The following is a 15,393-nucleotide window of genomic DNA, read 5'->3' as shown; positions in this document are numbered from 1 at the left end:
TCTTCCTTCAATGCCTCCCACTCTGACACAGACCTATCTGCAAGTGCCATTTTAGGCAATTTTACCCATTTCTTATCACTGCTTAGAAAGATTAGCTTAGATCTGGATCTGTCTTGACCTGTCCTTTAAAAACATCAAATGTAACTGAATTATCATACCCTAAAATGTTCTCAATCAGCTGCCCTCTCCACCTATCCACATTCACATCTGTAACCAATCTACTCAATATATAGAAAACAAAAAAAAAAAATCTGGAGTTGCTTGAAATTTGATGATGGTGGGTCTCATCAAATTTCAGGTAACTGAAACATTAACTCTTTCTGTTTCCACAGATGCTGCCAGGCCTATTGAGTGTTTTCAGTATTTTACTGTTGCCACTTACTATATTTATTGGCTTTTAGCTTCCTCTATGTTTTATGCATTTCTGTATGCAATGATAGTTGAAATACACTGACATGTATAGGGCAGTAATATTCCAAGAAATACTTATTTTCCCTTTTCCCAAAAAAAGATTTCATATAACAAGTCTGATTTGAGGATTCACTCTTCTCTCTTTCTACTGTTACTCTTATAAGCAAGCAAATGTTTCTTGTGCAGAGATCAGAATCAGAATCAGACTTTAATCGCCAAGTACTTATGCACATACAAGGAATTTACTTCCGGCAGATGTTGTCTCTCTGCTCATAACAATAATAATGATAAATATAAATGAAAATATAGATTATACATACAGGTAGTGCAATCCAAGTAATAGTTAGCCGACAGTTAACCGGCAGTTAACTGTTCAGCAAAGTGACCGCAGTAGGGAAAAAACTTCTCCAGTGCCTATTAGTCTTAGTCTGGAGGGATCTGAAGCGCCTACCAGACGGAAGCAGATCAAACAGTCAATGGGAAAATGATCAGTAATTAGAAGACCATTGGTAATTGGTTTGTTATTGACTGATGAAACCAAAATACAATGAAAAGCTTTTGTTGAGTGCCATCCAGACTGATCATGCCATACATAAGTACTAGATTAAGGCCGAAAGAGTGAACAATTTCAAGTTCCTGGGTGTTGACATCTCTGAGGACCTATCCTGGACCCAACAAATTGAAGCAGCTACAAAGAAGACATGACAGCAGCTATATTTCATTTGGCGTTTGAGGAGATTTGGTATGTCATCGAAGACGCTCTCAGATTTCTACAGATGTACCAAGGAGCGCATTCTAACTGGCTTCATCGTTGTCTGGTATGGGGGTGGGGGGAGGGCTACAGCACAGGGATCGAGATAAGCTGCAGTGAGTTGTGAACTTAGTCAGCTCCATCATGGGCACTAGCCTCCATTGTATCTAGGACATTTTCAAGGAGCGATGCCTCAGAAAAACGGCATCCATCATTAAGGACACCCATCACCCAGTTCTCATTGTTACCAACAGAAAGGAGGTACAGGAGCCTGAAGGCACACACTCAACAATTTAGGAACAACTTCTTCCCCTCTGCCATCTGATTTTTGAATGGACATTGAACCCGTGACCACTACCTCACTACTTTTTGTTATTGTTATTTTTGCATTACTTACTTAATTTAACTGTTAATACATAGAGTGCCTATAAAAAGTATTCACCCCCATCCCTTGGAAGTTTCCATGTTTTATGGTTTTACAACGTTGAATCACAGTGGATTTAATTTGAATTTTTGACACTAATCAACAGAAACACTCTTTTGTGTCAATGTGAAAACAGACCTCTACAAAGTGTTCTAATTACAAATATAAAACACTAAATAATTGATTGCATAAGTTTTCAACCCCTTCAATATGACACAGCAAATCATCACTGATGCAACCAATTGGGTTAAGCCACATAATTAGTTAAATGGAGATCACCTGTGTGCAGTCAAGGTGTTTCAATTGATTGTAGTAAAAATACACCGGTATCGGGAAGTTGTAACTGCTGGAGAGTCGGTATCAATTTGCAGTGTTGAGGTGTGCAAAGCTGATAGAGACAGATCCACATAGACTCATGGTTGTAATTATTGTCAAAGGTGCATCCACTAAATACTGACATGAAGGGGCTGAGTAATTATGCAATCAATTATTGTATTTAATAATTGTAATAAATTTAGACCAATTTGTAGAAATTTGTTTTCACTTTGACACAAAAGAATATTTTATGTTGATTAGTGTCAAAAAAGCTAAATTCACTGTGATTTAATGCTGTAAAGCAATAAATCCTTCAGGGGAGTGGGGGAATACTTTTTATAAGCACTTGCTGTAATTCAGTTTTTTTCTCTATTATTATATATTGCATTGTACTGCTACCGCAAAGTTAACAAATTTCATTACCTGTGTTGGTGATATTAAACCTGATTCTGATTGTGAGAAAGAAAAACATAATGCTGAATGTGATGTAATAGCTGCACAGAAAAATGTAGTGCAGGTCGACAAGTGAGTTCTAAGGGCTACAATGAAGTAGATTGGGCGATCAAAAGTTCATTTTTGCATTGAGGGGCCCATTCAAGAGTTTGATAACAGTGAGGTCGAAGCTGTCCTTGAGTCTGGTAGTATTCTGGTAGTTTTTAAAATCTTCTGCACAATGGATTACTACGTTAACTCAATGCATGGGTATGTTGTGCTGGGAGAGGGCACACAGTTGGTGGTTATGCTTACCAACATTATCCCCATAAAATTCATTGTGATGCCTTCAGGTGACCTCTTTTAGTAAATCATATGTCCACAGCATATACAGAGACCAAATAAAGTGGTAAATTTAGAACCAGGAATGACTATAACTGAAATAAGTAAGGTACAACTGGATGCTGAATATTCCAAGTTGCAGAATATTTGGCAGAAATACGTGAGAACAAAGCACGAAAGTGGTGCATTGTTCATCACTCCAAGCTCAAAGGCCCACAATGTGAGCAGATAATGAAGGACGTCCGGAGTCTATACCTTCACTCTGAGTTTGGAAGTCAGCACGTGGACTGTGACAAAGGACATCTGTGAATGTCGGGCTGATCAGGGTCTGTGGGTCACGGAATCCACCGGAGATACGAGGGCCACTGTGTCGGTGAGCCTGGAGTTCCAGTCTGGATTCTGAGGTCCTGCCATCGCCTAGTCAAAGGTTTCATGCCAATAGCTCGATCCGAAGTTGAAGCCTGATGGGTTTGGAGGAACGTCTGTGTGGGTGCGTGGGAGGGAGGAAAGGGGCTTTATTGATGTTGTTTCGGCATTTGTCGTGTTCTGTTTGGTTCTGCTGAGCATTATTGGCATGCTATGTTGGTGCCAGAATGTCTGGCAACACTGTGGATTGTCCCCTTGGTTGTGTTGGCTGTTAATGGAAATGATGCATTTCGCTGTGTGTTTTGATGTACATGTGATAAATGAATCTGAATTTCTACAACATATAGTTTTTCATAGTGTGTTCATCCATATCAAAAGCACAACTTCTGTAGTAACCTTAAAAGAACCAATAGTTGATAAAGTGGAGAGCAGGCGCTATGAATAGGGTTCTGAACAAGCTAGTGAAACAGAATGCTGGAAATACTCGCAGGTCAGGCAGCATGGAATGAGAATTCGTCAGTCACTTGTTAGTAAAGTTTTCAGGAGCAAGTTTCTTTACTTGCATGATCTTATTTTCCAATAATGTGCAAATTATTTTAAGAATGTTTTAAACATGTTTATTAATATCTTAATTGATTTCAAACAAGGTATGGAAAACAGACACAAGAAGAATATTCAATAGTCTCTCCTATAAACCCTAATATGCATACCTATCAAACTAATTCTGTTTATTGGAATAGTTATTGATAAAGCAAAATATTTAAATTTGTGCGAAGGTACCAACTAACACAACCAAACAAGCATATACAGTAGGTCAGGCATTTTGGAGCACCCTGACAAGAATTGCCAGAACTAACAATGTACTGACATGTACAGAAGATATTTAATAAATTACAGATTAATAGAAACATAAGTTTATGGTCCACATCAGGTGAAAAAGATAGAGTCTATTCCTATTTCCCAGCCTTGCAGTTTAGGCCATAAGTGCTGAACCACTTGCCTTTTAAATGTGACGGACTTTAACAAAGAGTAATACAGCACAGGAATACACCTTTGGTCCACATTGTTGTGCTGAACTAACTAAATTAGTGATCAAATTCTTAACTTAACTAATCACTTGTGCCTACACAATATCCATATCCCTCTATTCTGAGCACTCTCATGTGCCTGTCTAGAAGCTTCTTGAAGATCTTTATCTTATTTGTCTCCACCATCAACTCAGGTAGTGCATTCCAAGCACCCACCACTCTCTGTGCCCTGCGTACAGCATCTCCTCTCACCTTAAATGCCTGCTGTCTGGTATTAGACATTTTAACTCTGGTAGAAAGATAACTGCTGACTATTCTATCCATGCATCTCAGCCTTAAAACTTCTATAAGATCTTCCCTCAGCTTCTCCTATTCCAGATTAAACAACCCAAGTCTGTCTAACTATTCTTACAGCATATGCTCTCTAATCCAGGCAGCATCCTGGTTAAGCTCTCCTGCACCCACTCCAAAGCCTGGACACCCTTCCAATAATGTGGCATAAGCAGAGTCCATAAAGCCGCAACATTACTTCCTGACCCTTAACTCGGTTGCTGGACCAATAAAGATAGGCATGCCCTGTGCCTTCCTTACTATCCTACCAAACTTTGTAGCCACTTACAGGGAGCTATGGACTTGGACCCAAGAAACTTATGCAAATCATTTCTGTTAAGGGTCTTTGCTTTAATATACTGTATCTTTACACTTGGCCAGGCTAAACTCCATCTGCCAATCTCTACCCATATCTACTACTGATCTATATTCTGCAGTACCTTTTGCCAGTCTTCTTCACTATGCACAACACCACTAATCATTGTATAGTCTGTAAACTTACTAACCTACCCACTTCCATAAGGCATGGGAGCAGAATTAGGCCATTTGGCATTGAGTCTGCCATTCAATCATGGCTGATCATTTTCTTCCCCTCCTCAGCCCTACTCCCCGGCCTTTTTCCCATAACCTTTTCATGACCAATCAAGAACCTATCAAGCTCTGCCTTAAATAAACCCAACAACCTGGCCTTCACAGCAGCCTGTGCTAATAATTTCCACAAATTCACCACCCTCTGGCTAAAGAAATTTCTCTGCATCTTTGTTTTAAATGGACACCCCTCTATCCTGAGGCTCTGCCCTCTTGTCCTAGATATCCCCACCAGGTGAAACATCCTTTCCATATCTATTCTGTCTAGGCCTTTCAACATTCAAAAAGTTTCAATGAGATCACCCCTCATCCTTCTAAATTCTAGCGAGAACAGACCCAGAACTAACAAACGTTCCTCGTATGATACTCCTTTCATTCCTGGAATCATCCTTGTGAACCTCCTCTGAGCCCTCTCCAATGCCAGCACATCTTTTTAGATGAGCAGACCAAAACTGTTCACAATACTCAGTGAGTCCTCACCAGTGCCTTATAAAGCCTCAGCATCACATCCCTGCTCTTGTATTCTAGGCCTCTTGAAATGAATGCTAACATTACATTTGCCTTCCTCAGCACCAACTCTACCTGCAAGTTAACGTTTGAGTCCAAGTTCTGCACGAGTACTCCCAAGTCTCTTTACATCTCAGATTTTTGGATTTGCTCCCCATTTAGAAAATGGTCTGCACATTTATTTTTTCGACCAAAGTGCATGACCACGTATTTTCCAAATTTGGATTACATTTGCCACTTGGTTGTCCATTCTCCTAATCTGTCTAAGTACTTCTACAGCCTACCTGTTTCCTCAACGCTACTTGCCCCTCCATTAATCTTCGTATCATCTGCAAACTTGGCAACAAAGCCATTGATTCCATCATCTAAATCATTCACATACAATGTAAAAAGAAGCAGTCCCAACATCAACCCCTGTGGAACACCACTATTCACTGGCAGCCAACCAGAAAAGGATCCTTTTCTTCCCACTCTCTCCTCTTACCAATCAGCCAATGCTTTAACCATACCAGTAACTTTCCTGTAATACCATGAGCTCTTAACTTGGTAAGCAGCCTCGCGTGTGGCACCTTGTCAAAGTTCTTCTGAAAGTCCAAATATACAAGAACTACTGCATCCCCTTTATCTATCCTATTTGTAATTTCCTCAAAGAATTCCAACAGGTTGGTCAGGCAAGATTTTCCTGTGAGGAAACCATGGTGACCTTGTCCTATCTTGTCCTGTGTCACAAGTACTACATTACCTCATCCTTTAACAATTGACTCTAAATTCTACCCAACCACTGATGTCAGGCTAACTGGTCTATAATTTCCTTTCTGCTGCCTTCCTCCTTTCTTGAAAAGTGGAGTCACATCTATAATTTTCCAGTCCTCTGGCACCATGCCAGAACCCAATGAGTTTTGAAATATCATTACTAATGCCTCCACAATCTCTACTGCTACCTCTTTCAGAACCCGAAGGTGCAATTCATCTGGTCCGGGTGACTTCTGTACCCTTAGTCTTTCAGCTTTTTGAACGCCTCTTCCCTTGTAATAGTAACTGCACTCACTTCTCTTCCCTCACACCCTTCAACATCTGGCGGACCACTAGTATCTTCCATGGTGAAGACTGATGCAAAATACTCATTTAGTTCATCTGCCATCTCCTTGGCCCCCATAATTATTTCTCTGACCTCATTTTCTAGTGGTCCTATATCCACTCTCATCTTTTATTTTTTAAATATTTGAAAAAGCTTTTATTATCCACATTGATATTGGTTGTTAGCTTACTTTCATATTTCATCTCTTCCCTCCTAATGACTCCTATTTGCTCTTTGCTGGCTTTTAAAAGCTTCCCAATCCTCCTCTGTCTTCCCACTAATTTTTGCTTTGCTCGAGTCATTTTAGCCAAGAGCACTATTAGACGTAGACCTCAAGCCAGAATAAGTCCTATTAGCCACCACCAACTGGGCCATGCCAATTCTGAATCCAAATGACCAATACACCATGAAGACCATGTATCTTTATCATATGGATAAGCCTCCCATGAGAAACCTTGTCAAATACTTTACTAAAATCCAAGTAGACACTGTCCACGGCTGTATCTTCTGTTGGCCAGAAAGAATTACACAGGTCATTCAATGACCACAAACCCACAAAATTGTACCATAGCAGATTGACCTGATAGGAAAAGTGTTTTATTTTTAAAAAAGGATTTTTAGGAGCTTGGGTGTCAACAACTCTGAGACCAACCATCGCAGATGTGGAGGACAGCACCTCAGACACATGGAGATTAGATAGGGGCCATGAGGAATGCCTGGCCAGCATAGACTCCTCTTCCTAGGTATGTCCTTTTCTCTTCTTTGATTGTTCGTGGAAGGTCAGAGAAACTTAATACAGTAGGTCTTCATATTTTCCATTGTAAAAATCATCATTCTTGTTAATTGAGACAATAAAGGGACTTGTCAGTAAATAAAAATTCTGTGTCTAATTGATCATCACCTGCGACTAAGGGGTAAGCATTGTAACACTTCATCAATCACCTTAATTTCAAACTCATATCAGTTGGTGAGACACAAGTTCTGTCGCACAAAGCCATACTGACTGTCCCGAATGAGGCCATGGTTTTCCAAATGCTCATAATTCCTCTCCGGTAACTTCCCTACCACTGAAATAAGATGCACCAGTTTAATGTTTCCAGGATTATCCCTATTTCTCTTGATTAAAGGAATGTTAGCATTAGCTACTCATCAATCCTCCGGAACCTCACTGATGGGTAAAGAGGAAATGAAGATATTAGTCAAGGCAAAGCAACAGCATTGACAACTCTTATCTCGATAAGCTACAAGTATGTCCCATCAGATCCTGAGAACTTTTCCATCTTAATGTTCTTTAGGAGACCAAACACTACCTTCTTCTTTATCTCGAAATGCCCAAGCAAACTAGCTTGTTCTGCACCAGGGTTTCTCAACTGGGGTTCCACGAGAGGTTGAGATTTAAAAAACACACAATGTTTTTCCAAACTTCACGCGTTGCTAGCACTTGCGGAGCAGGGCAGTGACCGAGCAGCCCCTTTAGCAATCTCATGAGAGGTCTCTCGGCCCAGCATGGCAGTGTGCAGTTAGACCACGATTATTTGCTCAAGTCCACTCTCAGTTTTTAATGCAAGATAGGGGAGGCCATCGGTAATTGGTGACCGTTGTACTGCATGGAGGGGAGGATGGTAGGTTGATGAGGAATCTGTACTGCATGGAGAGGAGGACGGTAGGTCGATGAGGAATCTGTACTACACGGAGGGGAGGACGGTAGGTTGATGAGGAATCTGTACTGCATGGAGAGGAGGACGGTAGGCCGATGAGGAGTGTGTACCGCACAGAGGGGATGACAGTAGGCCAATGGGGAGTCTGTACTGCACGGAGGGGAGGACAGTAGGCCGATGAGGAGTCTGTACTGCACGGAGGGGAGGACAGTAGGCTGATGAGGAGTCTGTACTGCACGGAGGGGAGGACGGTAGGCCGATGAGGAGTCTGTACTGCACAGAGGGCAGGATGGTAGGTCAATGGGGAGTCTGTACCGCACAGAGGGGAGGACGGTAGGCCGATGAGGAGTCTGTACCGCACAGAGGGGATGACAGTAGGCCAATGGGGAGTCTGTACCGCACGGAGGGGAGGACGGTAGGTCAATGAGGAGTCTGTACTGCACAGAGGGCAGGATGGTAGGTCAATGGGGAGTCTGTACCGCACAGAGGGGATGACAGTAGGTCAATGAGGTGTCTGTACCGCACAGAGGGGAGGACGGTAGGCCGATGAGGAGTCTGTACCGCACAGAGGGGATGACAGTAGGCCAATGGGGAGTCTGTACCGCACGGAGGGGAGGACGGTAGGTCAATGAGGAGTCTGTACTGCACAGAGGGGAGGACGGTAGGCCGATGAGGAATCTGTACTACACGGAGGGGAGGACGGTATGTCGATGAGGAGTCTGTACTGCATGGAGAGGAGGACGGTAGGCCGATGAGGAGTGTGTACCGCACAGAGGGGATGACAGTAGGCCAATGGGGAGTCTGTACCGCACGGAGGGGAGGACGGTAGGTCAATGAGGAGTCTGTACTGCACGGAGGGGAGGACGGTAGGCTGATGAGGAATCTGTACTGCACGGAGAGGAGGACGGTAGGTCGATGAGGAATCTGTACTGCATGGAGGGGAGGACGGTAGGTTGATGAGGAATCTGTACTGCATGGAGAGGAGGACGGTAGGCCGATGAGGAGTTTGTACCGCACAGAGGGGATGACAGTAGGCTGATGAGGAGTGTGAAGTGTGTTTACCAAGCATTAAATGGACTCGCCCAGCTAGGGTCGTGACTTCAGCCTCTCCTTCCTGAATTACTCCCCCCCCCCCCCCCCCCCCCACAACTTCCCCTTTTATTAACCCCTCTGTTTTACAGACACGTCTGACAGTCCAGTGTGGTGATTTTTGAACTGGAGGTGTGTGGTGAACTACATATACCTGTCTGGACACGCCCCCTGCTGACTGCTCCTGTGGCCCCTCCCACTGACTGTGGCTCCTCCCTCAGACCCCAGTATAAAGGCGATTGAGGCCTGAGCCCGGCCCTCAGTCTCCAAGATGTAGTATGGTGGTCAACTGCTGCTTGTTCTTTCTTCCAGTCAATAAAAGCTGATATCTTGCCTTCACATCTCAGAGAGTTATTGATGGTGCATCAAGGTGTGAGATGGAAGAGGAGGATTCTAGGCCCAGGCCTGTGGACAATCTGACAAGGTTAATGATGAAGAATTACAATCTTCTGATTCATTTCCCTGCAATAGTGCAACAACACACAAAAAAATCCGTCTTTACAATGAAAGCTACTCATCAATGGGTCTTGCGTGGACTGGCGTTCCAAGTTGTCCTATTCCATTGCCCATAGCCTGTGACAAACAATGTACAAATGCAGCAATGGCTCCAGCAAAATTAAAAAGACAATTAATTACAAATTACAGGAAACAAAAGGTCTGTCTTGGAGGAACTGTGTTGACATCTGTACTGATGGTGCCCTATCAGTTGGCTCCATTAGAGTTTCATTTCTCTTGTTTAAAAAAAAAAGAGAAAATTCTGATGTTGTCACAACACACTGCTTTCTTTCCAGAGAGGTGCTGATGTCAAAACCTCTCGGAGATTAAATGAAAAAGTTCTGGATGATGCTACAAAAAATGGTTAACTTTATTAAACAAAGACCAGTTCACTTGAGAATGTTTTAAAAAGTGTGTGAAAAGCCGGACAAAGAGCTCACCAATTTCCTGTTACATACGTAATCCAAAATCAGTAGTTTAGCAGAGGAAGAGTTCTCAACAGGGTGTTTGAGCTGAAAAGCGGATTACAGGAGTACTTTCAAGAAAATAGTAGGCCAGATTTTGCTGAGTGCTTTGAAAAATGAAGATGAAGAATGGCTGCAGAAACTATCCTACTTAGCAGACATTTTTCAGCATATTAATCAGTTGAACAAGTCTCTCCAAGGCCCTGGAGAAAATGTTTTGACTTCAAGTGACAAGATTCTTGGATTGAAAAGGAAACTGAATCTTTGGAAAAATGATGTTGCAAAAAGAAACCTTAAAATGTTTCCACCGCTGCTTGAGCGTGAGGAAGTCTTATTGAAAATGACCTGGAAGAACTGCAGAATACAACTGAACAGTATTTTTCCTCCCTTTCGACACAAGTGTATGACTGGGCGAGGGTCCCTTTCTCTGAATCTTCAGCTCAGCCTGAGAACTTGATTTGAGAGAAGAGGAAGAACTTTGTGAGCTGCACTCTGATCGTGCACTCAAGATGAGATTTAATGACCTGCCCCGGACAAGTTCTGGATTTCTGTGAATGAAGAGTATCCTGCCATTCATAGGAAAACAATGAACATTTTGCTGCAGTTTTCAACTTCTTACAAATGTGAGCAAGCTTCTTCTTGTTTAACAAGCATCAAGGGCAAGGACAGAAATCATCTCATTTCAATTGAAGGTGAAATCCCTGTATGTTTATCTCAAGTTTTACCCAGAATTGAGTATTTGTGCAGGAAAAAACAAGCACAGGTTTCACATGCTAGGCCTACATTTGATCCTGATTTTATTAAGGCCTATATTTTTTCTTACATTGAAAAAAACATTTTCTTACTAAGTCTTGTATAAAATTGTGTCTTAGGCTATATTTTTATTCATATTGCTTTGGGTTATGCTTTTTAGTAACTTCACTATTCAAGATTGTCAATACATTTTTATGTTGTAAATAGCATTAATTAAAATCAATTTACAACCTTGATTTAAATTAAATTTGCCGAGCCTACCTTTAGAAAAATTAAATCCCATTTTGGCTTAAGCCAATTATTTAACAGAAATTTTATCATGTTTGCCTTATGAGTTTTTAAAATTTATGAAAGGGGAAGAAAGAGATTAATTTCAAGAAAGGTAAGCTCAGCTTAACTATCTGTATTTTTTTCAAGAAAAGTTGGCTAAAAATTCATTCTCTACTCAAAAGAGCATTGACAATTATTTTTGGAATATTATATCTTCAACTTATTGATCATGCTAATGTACCATGAGCTGTAGATACAATAATTTTTATGCAGGAGTTCCCTGAGACCTGAAAATTATTTCAAGGGTTCCTCCAGGGCAAAAAGGTTGAGAGAGGTGCTTTACACTGATGTCCGTATCTTCCATGTCCTTCTCCATGGTAAACACAGATACAAGGTATTCACTTAGGAGCTCATCCACATCCTCCGCCTCCAAGCATATGTTATTTCCTTTATCCTTGAGAGGTCCTAACCGGTCCCTGGTTATCCTCTTGTTTTTGATCTATGTATAGAATGCTCTGGGAATGGTCCCTTTTGGTTTTCCTAATTCCCTTCTTGAGTTCTTTTATGGCTTCTCTATAAATCTCAATGCCTTTGTTTAATTTTGGCTTCCTCTAAATCTTACATGTGTTTCCTTTTTCTTCTTGTCTAAATTCACTATCCCTATGGACATCCAAAGTTCCCTTCCCTTCCTCCTTTTGTACTGGAACATACTTTTCCTGTACACTGTGCATTTGGTCTTTAAAAAGACCTCCACATGTCAGATGTGGACTTGTCCAAAAATCAGTTGTCCCCAATTAACTCCCCCCTAGTTCCTGCCTAAAACTACAATAACTTGCCTTGTTGCAATTTAATACTCATTCACAAGGTTCATACTTATCTAAAGCTATCTTAAAAGTTAGAATTATGGTCACCACTCCCTCATTACCCGACATCAGGTCCAGTATGGTCCTTCCTCTTGTTGGTCTATCTACATATTCAACTAATAAACTCGCCTGCATCCACCTAACAAAATCGGCCCATATAAACCTCTTGTACTAAGGAGGTCTCAGTTAATATTGGCAAGATTGAAGTCACCCGCTACAATAACAGTGTTTTGTACCAATATTCCATATTGTATAACTCAAGAAATTTTAATCATGGATGTTTTTATTGCAATTTTGGTCCATGATTTCACATTGATATTATTGAGGAAGTGGTTTCCTGATAATAGAACATAGAATAGTACAGCACAGTACAGGCCCTTCGGCCCACAATGTTGTGCTGACCCTTAAACCCTGCCCCCCATATAACCCCTCACCTTAAATTCCTCCATATACCTGTCTAGTAGTCTCTTAAATAATGTGGAACTGTGCTCTGGTCATTAAACATTATTCTGTTTCTGTAGTTGCACTCTTGCTTCACTGTAGAGCATGTCTTCAATTCTCACCACTGAATCACAATGCCTTATTAAAGAAAAAGAAAATTTGTTGAGACACTCTCTAGTTGCCCCCACAATGGTCCAGTGAGTCTGTTTCAACTATTGGAGCCAATATTGAAGATGTTCCATCAATGTTGTTTAGTTGAATGTTCTGGGATTTTGAACCCACAACAACAAAGGAAGAAATACACCTGTTTCTCTGTCTCTCTCCCATAGCTTTCATCAGTACTTATCCCTAGTTCCAGTGATGTTGGCCTAACAGAGGATATTGACACTGGCACACTTATCCTTCCAGTAGATTTGGAAAATTTTGTAAAGAGAGCAGTGGTGGTATCTTCCAGTCCCTTGTAAGTAATCTAAGTTTCAGAAGTATAAAGTAGGGCCAGAATCATTGCTTTCCAGTAGACCATTAGTTTTGCAAAGAAAAGTGAACTGCAGGAAGAACTTAGTGTGTCAGTCAGCATCTCTGGAGGCAATAGACCCAAAATGTCCAAGTCAAATTTATTATATACTCAATTACATGTGAGGCAGCAAAAATTGATCCAAAATCAAAACAATTGCTGCCAGCCTGCGAACCCCAGATTCAGTTGTTATACTTTTGCATCACAGGCCCACAGCTCCAATGTTTTCTCTAAAGAGTCAAATTCCTTATTTGATCCTTTATTAGCATTATTGAGTGTTATCTCAGTGGGCAGCAAAAGATCTGATCTTCACAGTCCCGAGCTACACCTTGCCAAGAAATAAGCAAGAATGCATAACATATTCCCTTCGCTCTTATCACACCCTCATTCATGTGACTAGTTACCATAATACACCTAATAAATGCACAATACTGAATACATGGCTTCTGCAACATGAATGCACGATGTGTGCACAACTGCAGTGAGAAACATCACAGCCACATAGCACCAGAGAAGCAGCTTTACCAAGAAAAACATTTTTCATTGAGCTTCCAGTGATGGTTATTGCAGAGCTAAGTGTCCTGAAAAATTTGAGAAGTGATTGGGTAAGAAAGAAATGATAATACCCAAAACGTATCATTAAATGGCATAAACAAATAGTTTTAAAATTCCTGCTCTTACTTAGTTAATAATTTCCCTCAGGCAAATGGAACTGCAGAAGCAGCATCCATAAAGTTGTGTTACATCACTTGTGTACTCATACCCTTGCTGGATATTACTTATTATTTCAAACAATAAGAGGTCAATATGCTAAAAGTACATTTTGATATATCTAATACACAGTTATCACACTTAGGGTTGATCTATTATAGTACTCTTGACCTGTGGAAGAAATATTTCTTAAAATAAATTTAGAAAACATTTTTAAAAAAAATCAAAACATATCAACCTGAATATATCCAGGATAGTTTCTGGAATGTGGCCTCGTCATTCGCATTCAATCAATGAAACAGCACTTAGCCAATAAGAACACAATATATAATGACCCCTTTCAGAGCTGAATCAATTCCTATTGCCATTCCTGGGTGTGACGGTTTGTGAGGTACCAATGTAAACTTAGAACAGGCGTATGGTATCTAGTGCCAGCTATAAATTTCTTAACTTTTCTCTCCATTGGGGTCATCCTTTGCTTCAGTTACAAAAAGTTATGATTACTCTACTTATTGGAATTTCTACTATGAAACCAGACATAAAACATTGGAAAAAATGCCAAAATACTCATGGACTACCAGTGCCGGATGAAGTGTTTCCAAAGTATAAACTAATTTCCTGGCATTGCTCAGAGGAACTGTAATCCAAAAGTATTTGATTCTGGCTTTCGCATCATGTTTAAAGGTGAATTAATTTGTAATAATATTTAAAAATATATATTATTGCCACATGAGTGGCAACAGTCCTGTTGATTTTAAGGAATGCAATAAAAAAGTACTGAAAACATTGACTATAAATGTAAGAATGAAAAGTCATTGAAAGTTTTATTGTAAATAATTTTGATAAAAATAACTTTAAAATGATATAAATATCCTCTGTTGAACACTATGGAACACCACAAGACTTTCAAGCACCACAGCTAATAGGCTTATTGTTTTAACAATAGAGCACACTTTGTTTAATTGATCTTGTCATTAGGGGTCCTCCTGGAAAGACTGATCACAGTATTATTGAAGTTCTCATAGAAATGGAAAGCACAATAGTTTCATCTAAAAAAAAGTTTGAGAGTTTGAGTAACAGTGGAAGAGATTTTTCATAGTGCTTAACAAAAGTATATTCCTGTTAAAAAGTGGGAAGAGTCAGCTTGGATATCTAAGGAAATAAAAGAGGACATCAAACTATAAGATCATGTGCAGAAAGTTGTCAAGAGTAGTAGGAAACAGGAAGATTGGGAAAACTTTAAAAAGCAACAAAGTACCGTGAAGTGAGCAATAAGGAAAGGGAAAATAGATTAAGACAATTAGCATAAAATATAAAAACAGATAGAGGTTTCTTTAATTATATAAAATGGAAAAGGATGGCTAAAGTTCAGATAGGTCATGTGGAAGATGAGAAGGCGGAATTAATATTGAGTAATGTGGAAATGGTCAAAGCCTTGAAGGACTATTTTGTGTCAATCTTCATGGTGGTGGACACACCAAACATGCTAAGGGAAATGTTATGGATTTGATGGGAGGCGAGGTCCTTGATACAATCACTGTTATTAAAGAAGTAGTCATGAGC

At 40.4% G+C, this 15,393-nt stretch overlaps 1 protein-coding gene and 1 long non-coding RNA gene across 6 annotated transcripts in view; both read left to right on the top strand.

Annotated features, from left to right (window-relative positions):
• LOC140713629 (putative ribosome-binding factor A, mitochondrial) overlaps positions 1-15,393 on the top strand; it is a 98,352-nt gene that overhangs the window by 42,732 nt on the left and 40,227 nt on the right. The window lies entirely within an intron of this gene.
• Positions 2,126-14,627, top strand: LOC140713631 (uncharacterized). The gene is made up of 2 exons (XR_012095680.1): positions 2,126-7,315; positions 9,412-14,627. It is a non-coding gene; the product is annotated as an uncharacterized lncRNA (long non-coding RNA).

Source organism: Hemitrygon akajei, chromosome 20 (genome assembly GCF_048418815.1).
Source record: "Hemitrygon akajei chromosome 20, sHemAka1.3, whole genome shotgun sequence".
Taxonomy (NCBI): Eukaryota; Metazoa; Chordata; class Chondrichthyes; order Myliobatiformes; family Dasyatidae; genus Hemitrygon; species Hemitrygon akajei.
This window is presented reverse-complemented; position numbering and strand designations above follow the sequence as displayed.